This window comes from Mesoplodon bidens, assembly GCF_964165515.1.
Source record: "Mesoplodon bidens genome assembly, chromosome: 4".
Classification (NCBI taxonomy): Eukaryota; Metazoa; Chordata; class Mammalia; order Artiodactyla; family Ziphiidae; genus Mesoplodon; species Mesoplodon bidens.
Genome location: NC_138160.1, coordinates 124194830 through 124222409, shown reverse-complemented (window position 1 = coordinate 124222409; position 27580 = coordinate 124194830). Strand labels below are relative to the sequence as shown.

The window sequence follows — 27580 nt, the reverse complement described above, 5'->3', positions numbered from 1 at the left end:
ATCAACACTATGTTTAAATCTACAATCAGGAGTGTATTTCTTTTTAACAACATGGGCAAAGAACTTATTTCCAGTTGCATTTTTACAAATTGCTCTCATTTGTGACATTTATCTTCCATCCCAATCAGGTGTAATTTACCAGAAAGACTGCATAATATTTCTGTATTTAAAATATGTGAGGTTTTTGTAATACCCTCTCATCCCTCCTACGGATGTTTTTGTAACATTCCCCCATCCCAAATTTCCCTACTAGGTAGGAGTGTGATGGATGTGGTTTAAACAAACTCATCCATATATAATGGCTCCCCTGAACCCTATATACCACAAAAATATGATGACAAGTTGGTAAGAAGTTTCATTGTTTTAGTTCACAGTGGATGAATTAAAATAGCTTGAAAGTTTGAGGCCCAGTTTGATGTCAGTTATCTTAATGAAAAACGTGTGTTGGTGTAGGATGAGCTGATCGTTCACATAGTGATTGAGATACAAGAGGGCAGTAACATAAGGTCGGTTACTCTGGTCTGATGGAACCTTGGGACTCTAATCCAGCAGTTGCCAAACCCTGGGCTATGGATCTGTGGAAATCCATGATGAGGTTTTCACCATGCTCTGGCAAAATAAGAAACATCAGTATTGGAGAGTTAGGTTTTTTTTTTTTCCCAAAGCTAAATTTATTCCATTTAAAAGGACTGTTCTTTAATTCAAGATTATGTTCTTCCAATTCTTTGGTTTGAAATATTTTTTCTTGGATAAAAGAGTGGTGATATTAAATGAGTTTTGAAAATAAATAGGAAAAATTAAAAATTTGCAGTCCTATTTTTCTTGAATTTTTATTGGTTTGTCAACCAAGCACTGTTCTTGGCAATAATGATAATGTGATGCACTAGCATTTGTGAAATGCTATCATACACCAAGCACTTGCTAAATGGTTTGTGTATTTAATTCTCACCCCAACACTACTGCATAGGTGCTATTATTATCTCCATGTTACAGGTAAGGAAACTGAAGCCTATGGGGCTTAAGGAACTTGCCTAAGATCTCAAAGCACAGTCAGAAATTGAACTTTATGACCTTGTTCTTCAGAACTTCAGCATATCAGTCATTCAGAAAGTGAATCTGCTAGATTAAGGATAATGATGGTGATATCTTTTTGACCCAGCTTGGCAAGAGAAACCTGAGAACGATAGCTAGTAGATATTTAAATGAGAATGGAGGAGTACACTGATAAGTCTCCTGTTCTGGAAAGTTTTCAGATATGACAGTGCATAGACTGAAAAAATCAGAAAGGGCTGCAGAAACTGGGAACTCCTTTTTCATATTATTGGTTAAAAAAAAAAAAGAAAATGTTGCCTTGTAACTATTGTGGTTAATTTGAATAACAGAGTCCTATGCACCTCCTACTATGTTACACTGCTGCAGTGTTTTTATTCTGGATAAGAAGGGAACTGGGCCATCTCTGCTCACATTTCCCCCCATGGTTCAGAAAAATTACTCTTGGATAAATTTCCTCAACTCTAGGGGATTTCTAGATCTCTTATTTTCCTTTACACTCTAGGCCAAATATCTCAGAAAGGCAAGAGCCTAAAGTATCACAGAAGGCATTTTTTTTCTACTATTGATGAATAAGAAAGTGTCACTCTAGGTGTGACTAAAATAAGCAAAATATAATCCAAAGGTAGTGGACTGATTCTAAGGTTGCCCCTATGACTCCACCTACTGGTGGTCACACCCTTGTGTGGGCTCCTCCCCTTGAGTGAGTTTCTGGCCAACTAAATATGACAAGGATGATGGGATGTCACTTCTGTGGTTATGTTACATAGGATTGTAACACTTGTCTTGCTAGAACTCTCTTGCCCCTGCTGGTTTTTAAGAAGCAAACTGCCAAGCAAAGAGGGAGGAGTTATGGGGATATATGTATATGTATAGCTGGTTCACTTTGTTATAAAGCAGAAACTAACACACCATGGTAAAGCAATTATACTCCAATAAAGATGTTAAAAAAAAATAAAAAAGCAAACTGCCGTATTGTGAACTGCCTAATGGAGAGGATCACGTGGTGAGGAACTGAGGGTGACCTCAGGGCAACAGCCAGCAGGAAATGAAGGCCCTCTTCCCACAGCCTGCAGAGAACTCAATTCTTCCAATGATAAAATGAGCTTGGACATGGATCCTTCCACTCTGAAGGGATTCCATCCCTGACTAACACCTTGATTACAGCTTTGCAGAGGACCCCGCTGTGCCTGGTCTCCTGACCCCCAGAAACTATAAAACAATATGTGTGCATTGTTTTAAGCTGTTAATTGGTAGTAATGTTGCAATAGATAGCTAATACATCAAGTTTGTGGCTTGAGAGGCTTAGATGATGCTGGTGAGATCCCCTGAGAAGGAAAATCCAAGGGAGGATCAGAGTCTGGGTGTGTGGAAAACAAGATGAGTTCAGTTTGGGAATGTAGAGTTTGAGGTGACTAAGGAGATCCAGGTGAAAGGTGTCTAATAGGTAGAGAGATATATGGTTCCGAGGCTTGGTCAGAGAAGACTCAAATGGAAATAGAGGCTTGAGAGTCATTAGATCTTACAGGCTGGGTTCCACAGAAGCAGATTCTCAGAGGGAAATTCATGTGCAAGAAGTTTATCAGGAGTGTTCTGAGATCCATACCTGTGTGAAACGAGGAGGCCATGGGAAGGGGTAGTGGGAGAACATGTGTGTGATGCAGACTCAGTTTCAGCTTCCACTGACCCCATGGTGAGCTCTGAAGCTAGAGTGGCCCAGTGAGGGGAGCAGGTCTTTACATCCCTCCATTGCTGGTTGTTCATTGGGTGTAGACCCTGAGAAGGCACGACCTTGAGTGAAGTAGCTCTCTTCAGCTGAGGGAAATTCCTGGAGGGGGCTGAGAGCTAGCAGTACTCCCAGCAGCTGGAGGAATAAATCCTTTAGTAGTACAGGGATTCTGGACATTCATGACAGTGTCCACTATATTGGGAGCTGGAGCTATACATGTGGCTGTGAGTCCCCTCAGGAAGCTGGAAGACCGGGAGGTGGAAAGGGACAAGGATAGGGATGGAACCCTGGGGAACCCCAAGGACACCCTGAAGGGAAGAATGGGAAAACACTGTTTACAAGTTAAATGAGTGGGGACTTTTGAGTTTTGTGTAAGGTGAGCAGCACTCCAAGGTTTGGGAGGTTGAATGATAAGGCATCAAGTACAAGGTGCATATTGTGTGGCACAAACATATTTATATTAGATCTGACATACTAGATATTCAGATTCTAAAACATATAAAGATAAGATTACTCTTTGGTTCCATATGACTCATTATATATATATATATATATATATATATATATATATATATATATATATATATATATATATATAATATATACAATATATATTATAAGTATATAATATCATATATATTCTATTCTATTCTATATAATATATAATATTATGTAGCATATAATAATATATTACATATAATCTTGTATAATATATATAATCTAATTTTTTAAAATAACAATGAAGCTTTTACTGCTTCTCACCACTGAACAGAGTTTACCCAACACTTAGTAAGTGCCGGATACTATGCTGCTGCTGTAACACAAGAGTGACCTATGCAGTCTGGTGAGAGTCACATTCAGGAAAGACATTCTCATTGTGCCCTGTGGCAAGTACCAGGGTTGGGGCAGCACAGAGAAGGTGCCCTTAGCCCAGAGTTGTCCAGGGCTAGTTCTGCTCTGCTCACCATTCATGCAGGTGAGTCAGCCAGGCAGGGTGTGGCTTCTGAGTCAGGGGGATCTGAGCTTCATTTCCCCCTGGCTTTTACCATTCTGCAGCCTCAAATGAGTTAGTTAACCTCTGTTAACCTCAATTCCTGTGATTGTAAAATGGAGAAATAACCATTATCCTTCAGAGTTGCTCTAAGGACTATTTCTGATTCATTGATTCAACAAATATTTATTTATTTATTTATTTTTATTTTATTTTATTTTTTGTGCGGTACGCGGGCCTCTCACTGTTGTGGCTTCTCCCGTTGCGGAGCACAGGCTCCGGACGCACAGGCTCAGCAGCCATGTCTCACGGGCCTAGCCGCTCCGCGGCATGTGGGATCTTCCCGGACCGGGGCACGAACCCATGTCCCCTGCATCGGCAGGCGGACTCTCAACCACTGCGCCACCAGGGAAGCCCCAAATATTTATTAAATACCCACAGTATGCCAACCTTATATTATCTTGTTCATGAAAGTTTTATCATCGCATCTTGAAAACATGAAATACACCATACTGCCAAATATGAACATTTACTATTGCAGAAAGTATTTCATGACTGTGACACAGCCATTAATGAACCAACTAGATGAATCAGTAATTCTTTGTAAACAAGTGAAAGTAAGAAATTGAGCTGACATTTTTTAGGAGTTAGGAATTTGATAATTTACCATTATCGTCAGAGAGGACAGGAAAGTTAACATCAGGGATAGCATTTTACACAATGAATCTTGTTGTTGACCATTGTGATTTTAGAGAGTACCAATATTTGAATGATTCTCCTCTGGACACTTTCAATCATTCAGAGACACTTGCTCTCCATCATAGTCTTTCGCAAATCAAAGATGAATGCTTTTCTATGTCTGTGAGTCTGTTTCTGGATTAGTATATAGATTCGTTTGTATTATTTTTAAAATTCCTCATGTAGGTGATATCATATAATATTTGTCTTTCTCTGCCTGATTTACTTCATTTAGTATGCTAATCTCTAGGTCCATCCATGTTGCTGCAAATGGCAATATTTCACTCTTTTTATGGCTGAGTAATATTCCAGTGTGTGTGTGTGTGTGTGTGTGTGTACACACCACATCTTCTTCTTCATCTATTCATCTGTCAATGGACATTTAGATTGTTTCCATGTCTTGGCTATTGTAAATAGTGCTGCTATGAACGTTGGGGTATATGCATCTTTTTGAAGTACAGTTTTCATCTTTTCTGGATATATGCCCAGGAGTGGGATTGCTGTATCATATGATAGCTCTATTTTTAGTTTTTTAAGGAAACTCTATACTGTTTTCCATAGTGGCTGCACCAATTTACATTCCCACCAACAGTGTAGGAGGGTTCAGTTACCAAAGGGGAAAGGAAGGAGGGGAGAGATAAATTAGGAGTATGGGATTAACAGATACAAACTACTATACATAAAATAGATAAGCAACAAGGATTTACTGTATAACAGAGGGAACTATATTCAATATCTTGTAATAATCTATAAGGGAAAATAATCTGAAAAAAATATATAACTGAATCGCTTTGCTGTACACCTGAAATTAACAAAATATTGTAAATCAACTATATTTCAATTTAAAAAATATGAACACTTTGACCATGTGGAACATCTACAAAGACCACAAACCAGGCTGAAAGAGAAATTTTAAACTGCTACAAAGAGAGAGAGGCAACTTAGGTGAAACATTTTAATGGAATGGTATGCGTGAAAGGTGTTAACCTCCAAGACCACAGCAGTACTTTTAACCAAAGCACATTTGCCACAGTGTGCTTCCATCAATTTCTTTAAAGTTTGTTTAAAGGAAAATTGTATCATGATCAGAAATGTTGTTGGAAAGTAAAAGAGGAACTAATCAATAATCCTTGCTGAATTGATCATTGAGAAACAGTTCTGCTTTTTACCTTTATCCTTCATTCAAGTGACATCTTCGTGTGCTCAGTAGGTTTTTATCTCCTGTCGTTCTTCCTAATGATAAAAGTTGAATAATTACTGTGTGCCAGGAACTGCTAGAAGTACTTTATGTGTATTCATTCATTTAACTTGACTTATGAGATATGTACCATGATTAGTCACAATGTGTAGCTGAGGAAACTTGGACAGAGTGTTAAAGTGACTTCCTGAAAGTCACAACGTTGGGACTTGGTAGAGCCAAGATTTAACCAACATAGTACTCTGGCCTGGAGCTCTAGTTCTTTACCATTGCACTAAATAGTCTCTAAGAATTGTGAGACCGTGTCTCCTCATTTACCTCTAACACACCAATATAACAGGTGCCACTCTGCACACCATGTCACCATATCAATCACACTTTCATTTTTCCCCAAACGTCTATAGTCCACTTACAGCTCCAGACTCATTGCACACCGCTATCTATTTTCCTGTCTTAGTTCTGCTGATTTCACTCAGTCCCTCTCACACATGGCAGTCTCTTCTGCCTGCCCTCAGGAAACATGTTGTTTCCTCATTCTTGGATTACCCATATCCCCTTCTTTTTCTGGCTCATGCGTACATTCTCTTCTGGAACTGACGTAAAGCTCCTTTCCTATGGCTACCCTTCCCTGACTCTCTTCTTTGCAGCATGTTGCACAGGTATGATTAATTACTAAATTATTTATTTACCTATTATCCCATATTAGATGCCTGTCTCCCCCATTAGGCCCTGAAGTCCATGAGGACAAGGCCATGTCTTCCTGTATTCCAGTGACTTGAATAGCACCCTGCACAGAGCAAGTGATCGGTTAGTATTTTGGGGCTTATGAGCTAAATGGCGCCCCCTTCCAAGTAGTGCAAATTCATATGTTGAAGTCTTATACCCCAGTAACTCAGAATTGACTGTTTTGAAAATAATGCCTTTAAAGAGGTAACTAAGGTAGAATGAGGTCATATGGGTGTGATCCTATAGAATTGATGTCCTCGTGAGAAGAGGAGATTAGGACACACACACAGAAAAACACAGATGGAGGGGCAAATATTTGAGCACACAGCAAGAAGGCAGTCATCTGTAAGCCAAGGAGAGAGGCCTCTGAAGAAAATAAATCTGTTGATATCTTGATTTCAGACTTCTAGCCTGCAGAAGTATTGGAAAATAAATTTCTTTTGTTTAAGCCAACCAATCTGTGGTATTTTGTTTTGGCAGCCCCAGGAACTAATACATTGGGTAACTGACACTCTCTGTGTCAAACTGGTCTTCTTCAACTCTGATTTCCATTGTTTTCCATGTGTCAAGCTAAGGCTTCCTCTTTACTATATCCTACCTACCAGGCTCTGTCTTCTTTTCCTCTCTTCTTCACTCAAAGTAATTGATAGACTAGAATATATATGCAAATGCTTTTCATTGTCTTTACTAGTGTAATTTATTACTTCCCACAGCCTGATTAAAATGATGTAAGCTTTCGTGCCAAGGTGCCCACTTTTTAACCTCTATGTCTGTGCCTATCTCAAACAGTCATGTAATTCTTTCGAATACTTGGCCTGAAAGCTGTTGATGAGCAAATGAGAGAACTTCTTCCAGCTTCCATGGGGTCTATAAATTCAAGAGAGCTCATTATTTTCTTTTCTGATGCATAATGTCACTCTAGAAAATTATCATTTAATCAGCAATAATGACTCTCATATTTCTGCAGCACTGCTTGTTAATCTCTCTACCTAGTATAAAGAGAGAGAGAGTCTTTAGCAATGCAAATACAATTTCAGCTTAGAAACAGAGCTATGGAGAAGAATGTGATCTTATCCCATTCTTCTATTTATACGTATAAACTTTGATATCCACAGAAGCAAACAATGATCAAACTTTATCTGATGTACTAAGTAAGATTTTCCCTGAAGGGTGGTCGAAATAGGGAGTGATTCATCTGAATTTGATAATCATAAAATACTCAAATGCTTGCATCCCTTGGTCTATTTCAAGTGTTACACATTTATCAAAAGCCTGTGGCTTCACATATTGAAAGCCCTTACCCCTCCATCCCCACTGTGTGCCACGACCTCTTGCTCACCATGCTCTATCACTCTTAGTCTTCTTCTAGCCCTTGAACATCAAGCCCCTTCCAACCTCAGTGCCTTTGTACATGCTGTTACTTCTGTGTGTGACAGCTTTTCCATGTTTTTTTTCCTGATAATTTCAGCTTTTAGGGCTTGTTTCACTGCCACCTTCTGGAGGAAGCCCTCCCTGAATTCTGCAGGACACAGTGGGTTCCATGATAGTTCCCAAAATATGCATGGTATTTCTCTTGAGTACTGCTCACAATGACATTAAATACTAATGCTCACAACCAATAACCTATTAGCTCTTCCCTTAATATTTGGAAGGGCAAAAACATAGGCCATTTCTTTTAGACTATCAATCACATACATGTATCCAGGATGGCTTATTAGTCACACCCAGTCCTCCTGTCTGGAACCTTCACTCCATCTGTGTTCCCTGGAGTACCTTGTCTCCACATCCCAACACCACCATCCACAGGGTTCCTTTCGACCTTTGGTTCAGATAGCTGGCCATTTGGTTGCATCAGATTTTCTTCAGAATTTGGGGTAGGTGGTAGAGGGGGGAGGACTAGAGGATTGGGAAGGAATCCCCCAATCTCCCTAGAAGAGGGAGATGCAGAAAAGCATTTGCTTCCAGCCCAGTCAGGAAGGAACATCAGAAGGAATGTCTGAAAGAGAAAGGAATCTTTTCTTAGTAATATTGGCCTCTTCTTATAGTGTAACTCCATAAAAAATAATTCGAGTGTCCTTGCTAATGTTTCTTCAGATCTCTCCTCACCAGAGTGACTTTGTAAAATACAGTTATGGGCCCAAATTTTAAAATGCTTCAGTGGCTCCCCTTGCCCTTGAGGATAATGTAGAGTCATGTCCACACGTTCAGCATGGAGGAAACAAGTTCCTCTGGGATGTGGTTTCAGTCCATCTCTCTGGCATCCACTACTGCTGCGCTCTTTTTGCCCACATACTTTGTGTCCATGTAGCATTGACATTCTCAGAACTTTCCAGAAGGAGCTGACCCCCCCACCCCAGTCTTATCTGTTTTATCCCCTCCTCTCCACCTGGCCAACTCTTTTTCACACTTCAGAACCGTATTTAGACACTTTTCCTCTGTGAGATCTTCACAGATCCTTATCTCATAAAGAGTAAGGAAATTTTATAGAAAATTTAAATATATGTACGTATTGTTATAAAAATTTAACATTTTCTTAGAAGAATTATTTGTCTACCTACCTGCCTACCTGCTTCCCTCCCTACCTATCTAAAAAATTATAGAGTACTTACAATTTCTTAGTTACTAGCTCAAACACATTATATATAATTTAATCCTTTTAACAACCCTTTTGACAGATGGGAAACTAAGGCCCCCAAACTTAAGCAACATATCCAAATTCCCACCATTTCACAGGGGCAAAATGGGAATTTAAACTGAAGTAATCTGTTTCCACAGCCCATGCTATTTACCACCACCCAATTTATCAACGCAGTGCTGTATGTTGTATAAACAGCTATTAACTGTTTATGCATGCATCATACCACATAACAGTAATTTATTATTTGATTGTGTTCCTTAAATGACCGCAAGACCAAAGAGTATTTCTGCTTAAATTTTTGTAGTGTTGGCACTGTCCTTACCATAGAGTAATATTTGCTGAACTTATCTTTGGTGCAGGTAGTACAAATCTTAGAGGCTGGCTTCCTTGCCTAATCAAGTCGCTTGACTTTTGTCTTATCTTCCAGCTAAGGATTGAAATGTTAATCTTCTCAGTATAATCAAATTTAATTATTGCAGTTATGTTTCTATGCCCAGAGGTGAAGATTGTGTGTTCTCAGTAAGTCAAAGTAATAAATGAACATACTACAGTTACAAGGTATGTCATTTGATGGTTCTAGAAAGAGAAAATGCCCCCATCTTATCATTCCAGATTCCAGGATCTCCACACTAAATGGGTGAAAGAGCCAGCAGAGAAACTTAATGTGATCAGGAAAGTAATTCAGGGAGTTTATTGGATATGCAATAGACCCTGCTGCTTGTACATTAAGAGTCTCTCAAATTAACTAATAAGATACTTCAGATATTCTCAAAATTGGTGAAATTTGATGATGTTAAATTTAGTGAGATGTTTAGGAATTAGTGTCCCTAAGTCTTGGGGATGGATTGGATGTTGGTGAATGAGACAAATGACCAGGTTTCTGGCTTTGTCTGGTTGGAAGGAGGTGCCAATAATCAAGAAGGGACACACCAGAGGAAGAACAAATCATATGCTTTCCCCCAAACGAGGAGGGGGCCAAAATTATGGAAGAAAAATGTAATGGTTCTCCTGATTTTTTTTTAACATCTTTATTGGAGTATAATTGCTTTACAATGGTGTGTTAGTTTCTGCTTTATAACAAAGCGAATAAGCTATACATATACATATATCCCCATATCTCCTCCCTCTTGCGTCTCCCTCCCACCCTCTCTATCCCACCCCTCTAAGTGGTCACAAAGCACCAAGCTGATCTCCCTGTGCTATGCGGCTGCTTCCCACTAGCTATCTATTTTACGTTTGGTAGTGTATATATGTCCATGCCACTCTCTCACTTTGTCCCAGCTTACCCTTTCCCTTCCCTGTGTCCTCAAGTCCATTCTCTAGTAGGTCGGTGTCTTTATTCCCGTCCTGCCCCTAGGTTCTTCAGGACCTTTATTTTATTTTATTTTTAGATTCCATATATATGTGTTAGCATACGGTATTTGTTTTTCTCTTTCTGACTTGCTTCACTCTGTATGACAGACTCTAGGTCCATCCACCTCACTACAAATAACTCAATTTTGTTTCTTTTTATGGCTGAATAATATTCCATTGTATATATGTGTCACATCTTCTTTATCCATTCATCTGTCGATGGACACTTAGGTTGCTTCCATGTCTTGGCTATTGTGAACAGTACTGCTATGAACATTGGTGACAATCAAGGTTTTAGATATACTTCACATATAGTGACATGCAAGGATACTAGTTGTACAGCTCTATATAACACACATGCCTATCAAGAAATAGAACATTACTGTCATCCCAGAAAATTCTTTAATATCCCTTTTTTTTAAACAACCATAATTTTATTTCCAACAAAAGTATCCATCAAAAATTAATAATCATGACATTTCAGGTAAGCAATACTGAACAAGTTTATTGCTAGTAGATCTACCTGTTCTCTGGGTGAAGTGAGAGACATTAGAAAGTATAAATGCATATGTAGAATAAAGAAGACTGGTTAAATTAAATACATAGGTAAACATTACATGGGCCTATATATAGCCACAGTCTTGTGATTTTTGAGTTTTCAACTCATTTTATTTCTTACAAGATTTAAAAGACAAATGCATGTAGTAATAATTACAAATATATGTAAATGGGAAACAAGCTATAAATACATAAGTAGGCACAATTACAACATAGCCGTTCACATTAGATTGTTATGAATTTAAGATGCTAATGGATAACCACTAAGAAAACAACTAAAAATCATCCAGGAAAAAGAGGAAAAAATAAAGTCATACAAATACAATTAAAAATAATAAAAGAAGGCATTGGTGGAGTATCCCTCTTTTGACAACACCTGCATCTAAAAAACATTTTGTAAGAAAAGTATTCATATCAGCTTTAATCATAGTAGCTAAAAACTCCTATTCTGATTTCAACAACCAGGTGTTTGTTTTGCTTATTCTAGAACTTCACATAAATCAGGTTCTATGGTATGCACTCTTTTATGACTGACTTCTTTCACTCAGCAGGTTTTTGAGATTCATCCACATTGCTGTGCTTATAAAAATGCTTTCTTTTTGATTCTTTAGTATTATTCCATTGTATGAATATGGTACAATTTATTTATTCATTTTCTTATTGATAGAAACTTGGGTGTTTACAGTTTTAGCAGTTATAATTAAAGGTGTTACCCTTTTTTTTTTTTTGGCTGCGCCACAGAGGATCTTAGTTTTCCAACCAGGGATTGAACCTTGGCCATGGCAGTAGAAGAACCAAGTCCTAACCACTGGACCACCAGGGAATTCCCCTAAAGCTGCTTTTCTTGTAAAATATTTTTTAGGGGCTCATGCTGTCAGTCCTCTTGGATAAATACTTAGGAATTCTATTGTTATTCACAGTATAGATATATGTTTACTTTTTTAAAAGACTGCTGAAGAGTTTTTAAAGAGGTCATATCATCTTACCAACTCCTACCAATAGTGCATGAGATTTGTGGTATCTTGTCCACAATTAGCGATAAGAGTCTTGTAAATTTAAGGTAGGCCAGGCTAAGCCCTGATGTTTGTTGGTTAGGTGTATTAAATGCATTTTCAACTTGCAACATTTTCAACCTACAATGGGTTTTTGGGGAAGTAACCCCATTGTAAGTCAAGGAAGATCTGGACATTTCAGCTTTGATAATTGTAATCCAAAAGAGTAGTGGTTTCTCTGGAAAGAACACGAAATCTGACACTACATTACGTTTTGAAACTGCCTTTCCATTTTATAAAGGCAACACAATTGAAAAATTCTAGATCTATAAAGAAAATACAGGTTCTGGATTTTCAATTAAATATTTTACAGCATGATTGTATGCACACTGTCATTGGCCATACATTGAAGAGAGAGAGAACAGTAGAGAAACACATGGGGATGGTGTTGAGAAAGAAAGGCACTCCCAATTCTAATCACCTCACTATTCACTGAGGCCAGTGCCTAATTTTAAATTATACTTCCTTTCTGGAAGAATTATAAGATTCCTTTAAGCATTCCAAAACAAGGAACTGAACTTCATAGTGGAAAGTAGGCCCAAGAACCTGTCTTCTCTGCTGGCTGAAATTTTAGTATTTTTCCTTTAAAATAATGTTGAAGGAAGGTGAACCTTTAAACCTACAGGTTTGCAGCTTAACACTGTAATTTATTTCTCTTGGCAACAGTTGCAATGTTCCTAGATTTATACAGAGAAGAAAAAATAAAATTCCTCTCTCTGAAATGGACAAAACTCTAGAAAGAAAAAATAAATTGAGGATTTTTACCTTCACCATTAAGAGGAAAATAGACTTTAGGAATGTAACATTCTATCTTCCAATCCTCTGAGGGTTTTGGAAGGTAATTACAGAAGAACATTTATATATTCACAATATTTAAAATTAAGTGTAAGGCTCAGATAGCCCAAATACTACTGAATTTAATGAATCTTATCAACTAATAGTAACGGATGGATGGATGGAAAGGTTTAGAATTTAATGAAGTGTGAGAGAGATGAGAGCAAAGTACTTATTGACTAACAGCAACTTGTGAGTTGGGAAGGGGGACTGTTAAAATTTAATCAGCTTCATCTCTTTTGGGCTTGGTGCAAAAGCCAAAACAGGAGAATTCTAAATTTCTCGCTTCTTCAGCAAATCATTAATTGATTTGTGGCTTTGTAATTTGTTAAAAATGAGGCTCATATTCTATTTTATATGAAATGTGGGGCTGCTTATTAGTATGCAGGAAATACGCTGACAGTAATAGGAGATAAAGGCTCCTAAATCTGAACAAACATCAGCATAATGTTTATTGAGCTTATATAACTGAAATACGTGATGGCCTAAAATAATTGGTTAGCACTGAAAGTTTTCTTTGTGGTCTCTGAGACTTTTCCTTCTTAAATTTAGTTGTTGGCATCTGATTATTGCTCCAAAGGTTTTGGCTCCCTAAGGTTTAAGATGAGGAGAGAATGCCAGAGAGCTGATCAGCTTCTCGGATTTCACAGAAAATAGCCAAGGATAAACTTAGAGCAGTGATATTCCTGACTCCCTGGTTCTCTTCCCCTGTTAACACAGAACTGTCTTCTCATTGATATTCAAATGTATTAAGCATTTTTTATAATTACAATTTTAAGGGTTTTTTTAATTATAAAAGAAAATATACTTATTGTACAAACTTGGAAAATACATCTAAGCAAAGAGAACAACTTAACTATCTTGGTCTCTTTCTTCTATTTTACCAACAGCCTCCGTTTATCCCACTTGCTCTTCCCCCCACACACATACAAGAGGTTGAAAGGAAGAATGGAAGTACAAGGAATTTCACTTTTTCATTTACTATTATAAACTGAATACTTCCCTATGTCATCAAGATTTTGTTGAAGTGTCATCATCAATGGCTATTTAATATTTTACTGTAATTTACAAAACTATTTCTCTACTGTTGAATACAGTTAAATACTTCACAAGGCATATCAATCATGATTTTCTTCCTGGACTCCTGTGACTCTTCCAAATGTTGGCGTTACTCCACCTCTTCTTCTTTTTCACATTTCTCTTTCATTAATTTTATCCATTTCCATTTTTTCCTCAAGCCCTTTCTATATGCTACTGACTCCCTATATGCTCAGACCTCTCTCCTGAGTCTGAAGCCCTATTCCCTTTGTCTCTTGTATATCTTTGCCTAGGTTTCCACAAGTAACACAAAGTCAAAAAAGTTTTCAAATTTGATCCCTGTGCAATGCTCTCAATGTAACACTTTTCACCTGGTTAGCCAAATCAGAACTTTGGAAATTGTCAAATATTCCTCTCTCTCTCCTTGAGTTTGCACCTGTGATGAATAATCTGCCTTGGACCAGGTGCCTGCCTTGGGTTAAATGGTACTCAATAAGGCTATAGCAGCAGTGCACAGGGCAGTTTTGCACAGAAGTGATTGTGAGCAGGGCACAGATCCTGATCGGCATGTCTAATTCAGTTCTTTAAAATATTTGTTTGGATTAAAGACAGTTAAGAATTGCCTTTTGGGGGCTTCCCTGGTGGAGCAGTGGTTGAGAGTCCGCCTGCCGATGCAGGGGACAAGGGTTCGTGCCCCGGTCCGGGAGGATCCCACATGCCTCGGAGCAGCTAGGCCCGTGAGCCATGGCTGCTGAGCCTGTGCGTCCGGAGCCTGTGCTCCGCAATGCGAGAGGCCACAACAGCGAGAGGCCCGCGTACCGCAAAAAAAAAAAAAGAATTGCCTTTTTGTACTTGAATTCAAGCTATCATCCTAAATAAGGACCATCTGGGGAGAGTGGTGAATTTCAGGCTTTTGCCAAAGTAAGCGCAGGCAGGGTTTATAAAGGTCGAAACTTAAAACATTAGTAAAAAAAAAAAAAAAAAATGCTATTAGCCACAGGGATAAACAAAGAAAACATTTCCAGACTAGTTCTTCCATCTTACCAATAATTAGCCGCACAAGCCCCATCTACTAACTCTTGATGGTTTCCAGTATCCCCATTCAAGTTCAAGGTCTTTGCAAGCCAGCCTCCTTTGTTACTAGCCACAATGCCTAGTATTCTGCCCAGATGCTCCTTGGTTTTGCTGATTGACAAAACTTGTCACAGTGTACATTTTCAGATAGAATATTTTCCTTCCTTAGATATGATTCTAAAGTGTCATGGCCACTGTTGTCCTCAGTGATAGAGACATGACAAAAGAAGGGAATAAAAAATATTTCTTTGTATAAAGTTAAGAACAACTGTGGTAATGATGGATATATGAAATATTATACATATCATGTATAATAATGTAGTATTTGTATCACTATGCATATGTAGTTCACAAATATTTCTTGAATATAGTATTGACAAAGAAGACTCAGAGATATATTGTATTCTCTGTTCTGGGGAAGTGTAGATGCAAGTGAAGACACATGTGGTTCATATGAGAAAGTGATGTAAAAATAGTGGAGAGGGGTTGATTGTCATAGTGAAGAGTTTGGACTTTCTTTTGTAGATAATAGGTAGCTCCTAGGAAGTTTTAGTGGTTGGAGGTGTCATGATGAAAGCCTTCTGAAAGATGAATCTGGAGTAGAATGCAGGATGGCTAAGTGTCAGGAGATGTATCAGTGCCAGTCAGACCTTCCTGTCCTTTCCTCTAATTGCAGTGCCTGTTTTGGGGACCAGCTTTGTGCAGGGCAAATAACGGAGTGTTGTTACCAAATCAAACTTGGGTCCATTCTCCCTTGTGCAGTAAAGCCAATCTACTGACACCAGGTTGTGGTGAAGGAAAACGCAGCATTTAATGTAAAGGCGCCAGTAAAAGGAGGATGGCTGGCTTGTGCTCAATAACCATGAACTCCCCGAAGCGTTTCAACAGAGCATTAAAAAATTTTTTTTTATTTTACATTGGAGTATAGCTGGTTTACAATATTGTGTTAGTTTCAGGTGTACAGCAAAGTGATTCAGTTATACATATACATATATCTATTCTTTTTCAGATTCTTTTCCCATTTAGGTTTAGGTTATTACAGAATATTGACTCAAGTTCCTGTGCTATACAGTAGGTCCTTGTTGATTATCTATTTTATATATAGTAGTGTGTGTATGTTAATCCCAAACTCCTAATTTATTACTCACCTGCCAACCTTTCCCCTTTGGTAACCATAAGCTTGTTTTCTAAGTCTGTGAGTCTGTTTCTGTTTTGTAAATAAGTTCATTTATATCATGTTTTTTAGATTCCACATATAAGTGATATCATATGATATTTGTCTTTCTCTGTCTGACTTACTTCACTTAGTATGATAATCTCTAGGCCCATTCATGTTGCTGCAAATGGCATTATTTCATTCTTTTTTATGGCTGAGTAATGTCCATTGTATATATGTACCACATCTTCTTTAGACATTCATCTGTTGATAGACATTTAGGTTGCTTCCACGTCTTGGCTATTGTAAATAGTCAGCAAAGCACTTTTTTTTTTTTTTTTTTTTTTTTTTGCGGTACACGGGCCTCTCATTGTTGTGGCCTCTCCCATTGCGGAGCACAGGCTCTGGACGCGCAGGCTCAGCGGCCATGGCTCACGGGCCCAGCCGCTCCACGGCATGTGGGATCTTCCCGGACTGGGGCACGAACCCGTGTCCCCTGCATCGGCAGGCGGACTCTCAACAACTGTGCCACCAGGGAAGCCCCAGCAAAGCACTTTTAAAGGCCAGGTGAGGGAGGAGGGTTGCAGGGTATGTGATCAGCTTGTGCACAATTCTCTGATTCATTCATAGTGAGGTAACGGCAGTTAACGTAATCAATCCTTAGGCGCCAGTAGGTCTGGGGGCTCATGATCATCAAACAGTTAATTTCTTCCATTTGATGGAGGGTTTTATCATCTGTAAAACAAGTCAGGAAATGTGCATCAGATACTATTATCTAAGTATTTCAGAGGAGCTACAGCAGAAGGTATGGGGGAGGGATCTGTCCCTGGAAGGCCCCATAGGGTCCTGCTCGATTATATTGTCTGGGGTACTTACCCTATAACTCTTGCATTGCCCAGAGGCTGCTCAGCTGCAGTTACTGGCAGACCTGTCTGGCACTTAAAACTAGACATACGTGTGCAACCCAGAATTTGGGAAAGTCCAAAGCACCCCATGAAGCAGCCTTTGACTAATGTGGGACAAAGCCCACCAAAAAATGCTTTTTCTTTTCTTCTCTCAGGCAAAGGGTGCATAGAGGCATGTCATAAGATTTCTCAGCTGTCTGATGGGATCAAGAAGTCAGTGGTCTCCCAGAGTAAAGGCAAATCTCATAACGTAGGCTTGTGTTGGCTCTCTTGGTCCCTGTCTCTCATGCTTCTCCCTTAAATAAACTACTCATGCATCAGCTTCCATTGCAGAGTAGGCTCTGGAAAAGCCTGTGCTAAGGAGGGAGGGCATATAATTGCCTTTCCCCAGAGTGGCCTTCTCAATCTAAATCAGAATACCCTTTAAAACATCACGCTTTTTTCTGGAGTCATTACTGTATGACAAAAATGTATTTGTGTGACTATATATGTACAGTTCTCCCATTTGACTATAAAATCCTGGAAGCAAAGATCATACCTTTTTTATTCATTATCATATCCCTAGAACTCAATAAAAATTATTGAGTAAATGAAGCAATGAATACAGTGTTCAAACTTTCCTCTAAACCCGAAACTTCTACGGACTGTCAAAAGCCACATACTCTATTTCACTTTTGTCGGGGTTGAGGGTTAGTGAGAAAGATCTCTTTTTTCTTTTCAGTATTCTCTGATTTTCTCATTATGGGGTGATTGAAAAATACGTTTGACATTAATTAGGATAAAACAGAATTTTCTTAATCCTCTCACCAGGTTTACAATTTTCTAATCTAATTGCTTCATCCCAATTTTGTACATTTCAAGTAAAATACTCCATCCCCAGTTCAAGGTTCCCATAACTGCAGATGATTTGCCCTGTGTCCCAAATTAAGCCAAGGGGTGATTCTCTGACCTCCCTTGTAACTGTTTCCAGAGGCTTCTTTGAAGATTAGCTGAGGCCAGCATAATTTTAAAAAATGGAAATGCACCACTGCGCTTTTTACATTGATATAAGCAGCCCCACAAAAAGAGAAATCATCAGCCACATTTGACAGTTGAAGCAAATGAAGCTCAGAGAGATTAAGGGTACCGCTCAAGTTGACACAGCTGGTAAGTGGTCTCATTCCACACCAGGTGCTGTTAACTATTACATTTAAGAGCTGAATCTGCTGAATTCCGGTTTCTTCTGAGCAAACAGTGGGGTTTTTCTTGCCCTGTGCTATCACCATTAATCCTTCAGGGCAGCTAAGAAGTACCTTACTCAAGGCCTTAGACGTTGCATTCATTCTTTTTCTTACTGTTCAGTTAGTTAACTGAACAGGCACCCTAAGGAATGGAAATGGAACGGCTTCAGACTTCACAGTAGCAGGGCTAGCAGAGAAACTACCCCCAAGACCTCAGAGCAAGCCCAGGGTAATGCTTTTTCATATTAATTTTCTCTCTCTCTCTCTCTCCTTTCTCTCCCTTTCCTCTCTCCTCTCTTCTCTTCACACCCTTTCTCTCTCTATCTGGCTGCTTGTGTGGTTCCTTTAATTTGGGTGGAAGTGAGGGTAACAAATAAGAACAACACCTTCACTTAACTTTCTTTTTGCTGAAATGCATGTTCTTTTAAAATTGACCTCAGAGGATTTATAGGAGTTTTTACTATTGGGCTCGGCAACAATTTAAACTGTAGCTTCTCAGCATTGAATCTAAATCTGTGGAAATAAATCATGGTGGAAAGCTCATTATTTCTTAATTACAGTACGTATTAGTATCTAGCCTTCAGAATTCCCCAGTGGGTTAGGGAACATTTTGGTTTAGAGGAAACTTTCCACTTAACCATTCTGCCAGAGCGACATCAATGAAGTATCATTGTCATTAGTTTAAAATGAAAATGGGACAAAAAGAAAAACGTGCAGGGATGAAGAGACATGCTTTGAATACTTTGGAGATGAGCCAGAGGAGAGAGATCAATTGTTTTTTTGTTTTTTTTTTTCCAGTACGCGGGCCTCTCACTGCTGTGGCCTCTCCCGCCGCGGAGCACAGCCTCCGGTTGCGCAGGCTCAGCGGCCATGGCTCACGGGCCCAGCCGCTCCGCGGCATGTGGGATCCCCCCGGACCGGGGCATGAACCCGCGCCCCCTGCATCGGCAGGCGGACTCCCAACCACTGCGCCACTAGGGAAGCCCCCATCAATTGTTTTTTAAACAATTCTCTTCTCACATATCTGGAGTAAGTCCTAAGGAACACTGATAAACTAGTGTTGATTTTATTTCAGGTAACGCTGTGGGTAGGCGAATTTGTTTTGCATCCAAAGAAAAATTAGGGTAAAGTTACCTCTGATTTGAGTTGGACTCAAAAAGTTATAATTAGATCTTAAATTTTATATATTTGAATAACATTCAGTATATTATCTAAAGCCATTTGACACATCTCTTGCTATATAGAACCTTAAAATACTACAGGCTGAGATTAGGGAATAATTTAAATGAAGACTCCCTTTAGCAGCTACTTAAGTCCCTGTGTGTGTGAGCTGTAGGCTGGATCAAGTCCTCCACCATTTTTCTAGTCATGGGGAATGTGGTCTCATCACAGCCTTTCCTTCAGTTCATTGCCCAAAGCTGTGTTACTGCAAGTCCTTGTCTCTTCAATTCAGGTCACCATGCCAACCTTTCACTCACTTTGCAAATGTTTAGGGAGCACGTGCCGCCTGCCAGGCACTATGCTAAATGCTTGGAATAGAGTAGTGGACAAGGCAGAAATGGTCCCTTTTCTGATAAAACTGTCAGTTTAGAGGGGATAAGAGGAGTGAGTAAACAAATTAGAGGTGAAAGAAATGTTACCAAAAAGTTGGGAGTAAAAGAAAGTAGATATAACAGGGAGAACCAGCAAACAGAACCTACAGGACTCTAGGGAAATGCATGATCTACTTTTCAAAACCCTAGGAAAATGAAGCATTTATGAAATAATAACAATGCTAATGATAGGAGTAACAACAGTTAGTATTTGTTTAGTGTTTACTCTCTGCAGGACTTTAAAATGACTCTATAAACCTTAAATGCATACTTTAAATGAAAGAAAGCAATCTAAAAATGCTACATACTGTATGACTCCACCTATGTGACATTCTGAAAAGGTAAAACTATGGAGACAGTAGATCAGTGGTTGCCAGGGGTTGGGAGCAGGGGATGAAGAGGTGTAGTACAGATTTTTAGGGAGTGAAACAATTCTGAATGATACTGTCATGGTGGGGGCATGTCATTCATTTGTCCAAATTCATAGAATAGATAACAAAGAGTGAACCCTAGTATAAACTATGGACTTCAGTAAGTAATCATGTATCAACATTGCTTCATCTATTGTAACAAATACAATAGATTTGTAACAAATACATCTTGTACCACAGAATATAAGATGTTAATAAGGGAAATTGGGGGGCAGTGAGGTGGTATATTGAACATTTCTGCTTAGTTTTTTTGTAAACCTACAACTATTGGAAAAAAGGATTTTGATTAAAACAAAACAACCAAAAAAGTCTCTACGAGGAAGGCACTAACATTAACATGGTTTTTCAGGTGAGGAAACAAAGAATCAGAGACTGGCCTGCTCTTCCACAGCCAGTGAGGAGCTGAGCTAGGACTGGAATCCATGTCTAAATCCCTGTTCAGGTAAGACCAGAAACACCTCACTGTTTCCTCACTCCCATTTCTAACCTGCACTCAACTCTTCTCTCTTCCCTTAGCTGTTAATAGCCTCATTATTCCTCTGGGCACATGGAATTAGAACCTCAGAAGAACATTTGTCTCCTTTTTTCTCTTACAACCCTACAGCTGCAATCATTCATCTAATGGATCCTTCTTCCACTGTGTTTCTTAGCTGCATAGTTCCTTTCCCCTTTTCTAGCCATCTATCACTGCTTTGGTCTACATAGTCATTAATTCTTCTCTATTTCTATTGCCTCTTAGTGATTTCACTTGCTTCTGAGCTCATGGATTCTCTTTCCTCTCCCTTCATTTCCCCATACTAAGTCCAGACTGATTGTTCTAACAGTTATTCAGCATGATGTCAGGTTCTTGACACCCAATAAGTAGTAAATACTTCTTTGAGGATGATGATGTTGATGATGATAATATTGAAGGAGATGATGTAACCAATCATTATCCTTCTTTAAGCATAGCTGCCAAAACATCAAAGCAAAATTTCGGTGTCAATCTGAACAACTCTGCTAGACTTTATTATTTGGGTACTTGTGCTCACCCTTTTTTTTTTTTTTTCTGATTTGGGAAAGAAAGATTTATATGGCATCCCCATTCCTTTTTTAAATCTCCTTAACCCTGCTCACACCTCCGTAAGTAGTCATTTTATTAGTCTCTTTATTTGAGTCATCTGGGATGAATTCTGTTTTCTGCTGGTATGCTTACTAATAAAGAGGTATTCATGCATATTTGCCAAACTGCTTTAGAACTGAAAGTCATTTCTTTTTTTCGTTGTTTTGTTGTATTTGTTCAATTTAGCATAAACATTTCATAACAACAGCAAAACAGGTTGAAATGCCTTTCAGTCCTTACCCTGAATTCCTACTTTACGTTTTGTTTGGAATATTCTTATTACATTTTCAAGAAAGTATAATTTTCTTTTAAATGCATGATTATTTACAACTTTATTGTATTTGTGTGATTTTATAAAAAGGTCTCTTAGCTGCTCTTCTTTTTCTAAAGAATTATGTTTCAGATGGAATAATGAAAATAAATAGGAAATAGGATTTAAATATATAAATATTTGTTATATAGCTGTTTCTCAGGAACAGATGTGGAGGTTAAATTATACCACAGAAAGATCCAAAGCACTTGCTGAATCACTTTATTAGCCTAAAATTTTGTTTTACTTACTCTTTTCTGAAACCAGTATACTATTAGAGCGGGGCTTGGTAAACCTTTCGTATTTCAGGTATTTTCACTGGAATTATTAGAATAGGGTTTAACCTACTGCTTATTAAATGATTCAATTGTTCTTTTCTATGATTTAAATCCATCCTATTGCTCACATTTTCCTCTCATAGGCAAATCTATAACTGTTACATTGATTAGCTTGATCATAGCTGTCACTTTAACCATTTCTAGAAAATTCATATGTGAAAATTTAAGCATGCACATCACTCAGTGGATGATTACTTGTGTGGCCTTATAACACTGTCCATATAACCTTGGACAAACCCCTTGACTTTTCTGAATTTCAGTGTCCTATCTGGGGGGTGGGGCTGATGATACCTTCCTTTATACAAAACACATTACAGAGCATGATGTGAATAAGGGGATAGCTGTTTAATTCTATATTTAGAAATATACATTTGATAGTGTTATTTAATACCTTATGGTCCCTCGAGTATCAAAATACTCTGAAAAATACCTCAGTCTCAGCTGGAAGCTCTAACCTTAGAAAAAAATTATATGGTTTATATTTGAATAAATTTGTGTCTCAGTGCTCATAAAATGGCATATATATATATATATATATATATATATATATATATATATATTCATTCTGTATCATTCTTGGTATCCTTTTTCCTTTCCTTTCCTTTCCTTTTTTCTATTTTTGCAAAAGGAATAGTGTCCTAAACTGAGCATTTTTCTTTCATGTCTATGGTCCTTAAGAGGAAAATTTGGTAAATATATTCCTGTTTGGTGCAACTTTGCTTTAGACATTTCATAACCATTATAGGGAACTTTCTCTTGTTGCTGTTGGATTTTTTTTTAATGCAATAGCCTTTCTTTTGAATATTTCTCTTTTTCCTGAAGAATGTTTCCTCCTGGCTTTTCTCAGCTAGTACTTTGGTATTTATGGTCTAAGTGTTTCAATAAATGTAAGAAAACAAGGTTCACTGGTAAAGCTAAGAGGGGACATGAGGAATCTGTGCTTTTAAGTTGAATAAATCCATTTAGTCATATTGAGATTAACCTCTAGCCTGGAGCCAAAATGAGAACTATAAGAAAGAAATGAAGTAAAAAAAAATCATTTTAAATAGACGAATGACCCTTGGAATCATATATTATCAAGTTATCAATTATCTGCAGCAAATTTTCAGTTCTGAACTCCTTTCATCTATCCACTCTTCATATTTTGAGATCAAAATTCTTTCTTCTTTAAAACAGATAGTATGTGATAAGAGAATAATAACAGGCAACTCCACTAGTCCAGAAAGGCTAAATGCTATAACAGAAGCAACTAAACATTTCAAATGTAACACAGTGCACATTTATTTCTCACTGATGTACTGATAGTTCAGTGTGGTTGGTGGAGGTGGGGCTCTTGTTCCATTCATTCATTCATTCATAGATCCAGGCTCCTTCCATCCTATGGTTCCACCTGCTCTAGGTCCTCAAGATTGTCTCTCTTTAGCTGGATGACAGGGTAATGGATGAGGATCATGTCTTGAAGGTATTAATGAGTCAGGCCAGTAAATGACACACATCAATTCATCTTACATTCTAGTCTCATAGACATACCTAACTGCAAGGGGGGCTGAAAAATTAATTTAGTAGTTTTCCCAGGAAAAAGAAGAGAAAATGTAGCATTTATTGAAAATCTACATGTGTAAGGTACTCTTCTGAATCCATTTGATGGATCAATACGATTAATCTTCAGAACAACCCTAAGAGAGATACTTTAATTGTCCCATTTTCCAGATGAGGAAACAAGCACAAAGAAGTATTTAAATTGGTTGAGGCATAGAACTAGTAGATGGCTGAATCAGGATATGGGATCAAGTAACCTGGCTTGAGAACTCACTTCTTAACTATTATACATTCTGCTTATATTCATAGACAGGGTTTACAAAATCATGTTCCTGTTTACTAAATATAGAAAATAAATGAATATTAAAATTTTCTTTATCATACAGGCTTGACCAATGATACTACCCAGGATTGGTACAGTGTCTATATAAGGTGGGTCCAGAGAGAAATTTAGGCCTAAGCATCAGGAGGCTTTAAAATGGTCTTTCCCTTTGGCCCAGCAATTCTATTAGTTTTCTAAGGAAACTCTCAAATGAATGCAAGAAGTTCAAGTATAAAGACCTTTGTCACAATGTTGTTTAAAATAACAAAAATTTGGAAAAACCTAGCTGTCTGATATCAAGTATAGGTTAAATAAATTTTGAGATATAGATGTTGGATCTATAACCACTAAAGATGAGAATATACATGCATACTTATGATATGAAATATGCTTACTTATTATTTATATGCATATAAGTTACAAAATAATATATACATCAGGAAAATATCTTTATTTTTGGAAGTGTATATTTGCATAGAAAAATCTTGAAAAAGACATGAAACGAAATGTTAATATTGATTAACTCTAGGTGGTAGAATTTTTTTTATTTTTAAAAAGTTGCTTATTTTTATTTTCTAATATGTCTATAAAAAGATATTTTACTTGTAAGCAATAAGGCAGAAACTTTAAATTGAAAAGAAGACAAATTTGCTCAACAAGGAGAGTGATGGAGAGATGTACATTTATAAATTCCACAAAAACTTCAGGCCATTCCATGCATTCAATTATAATATTTTAATCCATCTCATTACATGTAAATGCTTACTCTGTGCCCTCCACTTTGGCAGGACCCAGTGTAGGGTAATAAGAAAGACACAGGCTGTGCTCTCAAAGAGCTTGTTGAGCAGGGTAGAAAAAAAGTTTAAGATGCCCCTAATTCTGAGAGAATAGCATTTATAGGTGCTGGGGGCCACAGTTTTATGTGACACAATTTTGTACAAATTGTGGATGCTTTCAATCACATTCCGTTGTCATTATCAACTTTAAATCACCCAGTGTCAGAAAAATTAGATTCTAGGTTTGCCAGTTCCTTGGATTCTTTTACCTCCAATGCCTGTGAAAAATCTAAAGAAACTTCTAGAGGGATCTATTCAGCAGATCAAAGGGCCATTTGGGTAGGATAGAATCTTATAAAATTTCTTAAGGACTATTATTGTTTAAAATCTTCTGAAATATCTCCAGAGGTAACATACTTAGAAGCTCTGAATTTAAAAAAACCACACATTTCTAATTTTTATGGCTCATATTTCGTATTTGAGCTTCTGGAGAGCAAGGCAGCAATTTGATTTAATTCAATGCACATTTATTGTAACTGCATTATAATATTTATTATAATTGCATTATAGCATTTACCGTCACTTCAGGAGAAAGCTCAGTAATTAGAGACCTCAGCAGTCAGTCATTTTTGCCTTCCCTCAAAGTGTAGGATATCTGTGGGCCTCTGCCCACCCAGAACACTGCACCGTAATTGTCTGTTTATCCCAGAGACTATGTTCCCCCATCACCCAGTGTGGTTCCTGGAATATGGTAGGCACTCAATAATTTCCTTCTGCGAAAATCTACTCCTCATTCTTTTGCTCCGTTTTAACATTTAATTGCTCATTCGTATTTCTTTCAAAGGACTAGTTGGAGAGGGACAGAAATTCTTTGTCAGTCATAAACATTTAATAATATAGCTGAAGACACTGCAGTGGGAATTAGAGGGTTACAAAATATTTTCAAAATTAGTACTTGCCATCGTAGAGCTCACACTTACTGAAACGATACATACGGTCCTAGAAAAAATACTTACAAGGCTTAGTTGGGTGTCACTGAAAAATAAACATTAATGTTTAGATATATATCCACACCTTAGTTAATATAAACCAGTATCAGGAAAGCAAGCTCAACAAAACAGATGAATAAGAAAGTGGTTATTCAGATGATTCAATGACTCTTTACTGTAGAAAAATGGTTTGGCATAGGGTTTCTTTCACATTAGGAGTATCCTGATTAATTTTAACTCTGAATCACTTTATCCTTAGAAATGCATGGACTGTGTAGTATGGCATTTACTTGGAGGGTGGAGGAGGGTGCCAAGTAAGACCTTTCACATGATGAGAATGCACAGAGTGGTCAGATGTTGATGCAGCTATTCTGGGAATGCAGTTTTGAAAAGGGTTTGAAAGGAGGCAAGGAAAAAGGAAAAACATTTTATTTATTTAGTCATTTATTCATTGAACAAATATTTATTTAGCGCATATCTGTCATAGAGGGAAAAGACATGGAATAGTCAAGATAGGGGAAGTAAATAAGTGTATTTGGTTCCGTACAGACACATCTTCTTCATTGGCATATTCTGTTGAGGGTTAACAAAACATCCTGAAATCTAAGAGCACTGAGCTAAATAAAGAGTTGGACGTGCTGAATAGTAGAAGGAGTATCTGCATGGATATCAGCAAGACAAGGTTTTGAATGCTGGCTCTGCTTCTTGGTTGAGCAAAGAACACACTCTAAGTCCAGTTTTCTCATCTGTAAAATGGGAATAATAATAACTACTTTATATGTTTGAGTGAGATAAAGCATTCAGTCTCCAACAATAGCATCCTGTCACATAGAGATGCACAGTAAAAATTACTTCTCTCCTACTCCTCATTTAGTTTGTGGTGTTGCTCCCTTTATACCAGGCTAATTGAGAGGCTTGGGAAACGGTATTTGTTAGAGTGGCCTCTAGATGGCGCTCTAACTGTGTAAGAGTGGTTTGTTGGAGGGTGGTTCTGTGAGAAGGGATATGGCATACGCTTAGTGCTAATGCCTGATTACTACATGAAATATGTCTCTGGTTCACTGTTTTATGTCCCAGCCTAACCCTGAGTGAGCTAGTAGAATTGGCAAGAATGGGGTTTTGTGAAGATACCCCATTCAGCTCTGGCAAGAGTTACATGTGTTTTGTGTGAGACCAGTTACAGAGTCAGTAAAACTGACCACTTCTTTCAGAAGTACAGTAAGGAGTGATCAGAGAAGGAAAGCACACGGGCAGGTCGTCCAAGGAAAAAAGACGAGCATTTACACTGACCCTTTACTCTGCCAAAAAGCCAGCCTCATTTACCACCACTCTCCCAGGTACTGCCACCAGAAGTGTGAGGTTCCAGTGAGGGGGAAGGAATATTTAGAAGGATACTGAGGAAGACAATGGACAATGAGGAAAACACAATATTCCTTTCTTTGAAGGGCGGGAAGGGTGGGAGAAGTTGAGGCCCTAGATGAGCAAACACATCATCTGCATCACCACCTCTCAATTCCATGCTCATGGCAGGCATTACTAACCAATTATGTCAATTTTCCCTGTTGAGGTTGTAGATAGATGACTCCAGAAGTATTCTTACAGCCCTCCAGGCAACCATTACAAAATCATAGGAAATGACTGGTGGGATGAAACAACCCCAGGCAAAATCAGCCACCCCATTCAAAGGTGTTTATTTCTTTTGTTTTGCTTTGGTATTTGCTTTTTTCCCTGTATGGCTAGCAATGAAATCCAAAGAGCTCTCTTAGAAGGTATGTTCTTCAGATTTGCTGCAGTAACAAACAACCGCATTCTCTTAGGGATTTACGATTTATTTCTCACTTACATTGCATGTCTTTAACTATAGGTCAGCTGCTGTGGCCTTGCTCTACATTTCTTCATTTCTGCATGGTAGGAACCAGGC

The 27580-nt window shown here is 38.1% G+C and overlaps 1 long non-coding RNA gene across 1 annotated transcript in view; it reads left to right on the top strand.

Moving 5' to 3' along the window:
* LOC308615999 overlaps positions 1–20707 on the top strand; it is a 242742-nt gene extending 222035 nt beyond the window's left edge. Inside the window, exon 3 of the long non-coding RNA XR_014015680.1 lies at positions 20633–20707. This is a non-coding gene — a long non-coding RNA (uncharacterized lncRNA). The remainder of the gene's footprint in view (positions 1–20632) is intronic.
* The last annotated feature ends 6873 nt before the right edge of the window (positions 20708–27580 follow it).